This window comes from Protopterus annectens, chromosome 3.part0 (assembly GCF_019279795.1).
Source record: "Protopterus annectens isolate FY-2018-M chromosome 3.part0, PAN1.0, whole genome shotgun sequence".
In the NCBI taxonomy this organism is placed as follows: Eukaryota; Metazoa; Chordata; order Ceratodontiformes; family Protopteridae; genus Protopterus; species Protopterus annectens.
In genome coordinates this window covers 1,247,158,577-1,247,161,719 of record NC_056731.1, presented here as the reverse complement: position 1 = coordinate 1,247,161,719, position 3,143 = coordinate 1,247,158,577, and positions in this window count along the sequence as shown.

Here is a 3,143-nt window from a genome sequence, read left to right as displayed (position 1 = left end):
AATTTGGTGTTTTACGCCTGGGAAAAAAATTTGTCTTTAATTCAAAGTTTAGTGAAAGTTGGAAAATATATTTACATTACCTGGATAACATTTTCATACTATGGAAGGATTCCACATACGATTCAGAATAATTTGTTAATTATTTGAATAGTGTATGTTTATACTTCAAATTTACATTTTCTTCTTCCAATAATGGTATTGATTATTTACATGTGACATTATATAAGGATATGGGCAGTCAAACTTTTGCTTCCAAGATCTATAGAAAGCCCACTTTTTCTAACAGTTATATAGATTACCAGCGTTCCCATCCACACTTTACAAAAAAGAACATTTATAAGGGTCATTTAGTTCGAGCCACAAGGATGTGTTCAACTTTTACTAATTTTAGGGAGGAAATGGCTAACATTTTCTTAATGATTTTGGAAAGAGGGTATCCCCAGGCTTTGTTAAACAAAATTGGTGAGGAAGAATTGAATGGCTGGGGGTCAAGGTTTAAACCCCTGTTAGGGGACCACATCTATTAAGACCCCTGGAAAAAGGAAGGGGATAATTTTACCAACACAATGGTCATTCCTTTTGGTTCTGGTTATCTCATAAAGAGATTAAAGAAACAATCTCTAGGAATCAGATTATTTTCAATGGTTATTCTGAAGTTATGAGCCCCTTGGAAATGGACCTAAATTTGTTTTAAAAACTGGTAGAAATTGTAAATTCTACTTCAAACATAAGAAACACCCCACAATTCCTCACTCTACAGGCACTTCATGTTATAGTGCCTGTAACATGTGTCCCTATATTTTGGACAATCTGGTTTTAAATTTTCAGGACATGCCTTTTAGAATTTATTTGAAGAGGGGTAATTGGACCACTAGAGGTATAATTTACATTGCTGTTTGTCAATCGTCTGGATTTTTTATGTAGGGATGACAGAGAAGCAATTAAGGTAAGGATTTATGAATATCTTTATGCAATAGTTAAAGGGAATTTTAATAATACTTTATACAGACACACTCTTGATTGTGCTGGTGGCAGGCCAAATCTAGTAGGCTATGGCTGACCAAGTTTGCAGATGACTGCAAGCTGGGTGCTGTAATCAATTCCTCTAGTGATAGGGACATCCTCCATGAGGGTCTCACTCAAACAAATGACTGGTGCTAGAAAACTGACGTCAAACTGAATGACAAAAAAATGCATCATCATCCCTTTCGGAAACAGTGACATCCTCACAAATTATCACATTGTTAATAAGGTCCTAAGCATGCAATGAGTCATGAGGGACCTGGGCACCCAGACTGATAGTAAACTGACTTTTGGCCACCATATTACCACCATTGTATGGAAAGCTTTCTACATGGGCCACCTCATTAGTAAGAGTATCTCATCCAGGGACAAGGTGGTCATAACATCCCTGTATTCTTCTCTTATAAGACCCATTATTGAGTACAATGCCTCTTTCAGCATGTACCTCACAAAGCACATGCAGCAGCTGGAGAGACCACAGAGGTTCCTCCCCCAGAGAATCCATGGCCTCAAACAGCTACCCTACACAGATAGGCTAAAAGTCCTGTCCCTCTACTCAGTTTCCTACAGACTCCTCAGAGTTGACCTCTTTCTGGCATAAAAAGCAACCTCAGACCCTGCCTTGATGGGACTGCTGTATATCTGCAAGTCAAGCTCCACTCTAGTAACCCGCATGCATGACCTCAACCTGGTCTGTGACATCAATAGGACTTGTTGGTGGGATAGATTTGTGTCCCTGAGACTCCCCCTTCTGTGGAATAGACTCCCTCTCCACATCAAGCAGAGTACCTCATTAACCCTTCTTAAGCACAACCTGGATAACTGGATGGGAAACAGCAAATACAGCCCTGGGATTCCATTTGTGACCCTGCTAGACAGTGGCATAGGGTGCTGTCTTGTTGGAACATGGGCTGAATTCTTAGCTAGGCTTGTAAAGGCCTCAGGGTAACTTCCTATGATCCTATGATCCTCAACCACCCCTTACAGATATCTGAAGCTATTAACCTATTCAACTATCTTTCTTTCTATCTCATTTCTCAGCTTCTTCTGATTTTCCTCATTTGCTGCCATAACAACTGTCTTATCTATACTTAATTTCTTCTCAAGTGCCTTCAGTTTTGCATTCCATTTCCCTATCCTTTGCTTAAGTTCTTGCTCAGAGTCTGCCTATATTGTCACATCGTCTTCATACAGCAGCCTTGTTGACCTGTCCCTTTCGACCAGCTTGCTAATATAGTCCATCACCAGAATAAACAGCAATGGGCTCAGACCTAAAACCTGATACACACCCACTCCAACTGGTAACCCCACTTTGAGACCAAACACTGTCCGTACTTGAGTCATTGGGTATTTGTACATAGCCTGCATTAACTCTACCAGTGTTTCTGGGACTTTGAGCCACTGCTGAACTGCCCATAGCAGCTTTCTTTGGACCTTGTCATATGCTTTCTTCAAGTCGAGGGATACACAGTTGGACTCTTTCCTCATTTCTAGCTTCTTCTCTAGTACCTGCCTCACTGAAAGGATTGAGTCAGTTGTGCTGCATCCTAATCTGAATCCAAGCTGCTCATCTGCCATCTTACATTCTACTACTCTACATATTTATTTATCAATCATCGTCTCCAGAACTTTCATACAGTGTGACAGGAGTTTGACTCATTCCCACCTGAGTGTGTACCTTTAACTCCTAGTGAGTGTGACTTGATTCTTTAAAACATGAAGTTATCACCTTACAATTCTAACATATACTCATTGACAGAGGTCAAAGATCAATACAATTGCGTTTGCTATCATGTATGCTTCCAGATAAAATATTCTGATACCTTATATGTAGCATGGTTTTGGAATTATTAATGCAACTATGAATAAGCAATATTTGATGCCTAGAGGTGCAGTAGGAGGTAACTGCAGAAATACCTGGAGGCGCAGTTCTGAATGCTCCCTTTGCTCTTGAACACTGACACTAGTAAGGCTTATTCTCTTGGCATCTGGGATAGGCCTTTATCTCCATATTTTTAAGAGTGCACTCAGGAGCCATTTCTCCACTATCTCACCCAATGTCTTCATCATATCTGCTGTGATCTCTCTTGAGCCTGCTGCCTTCCCTGAATTCATTTTCC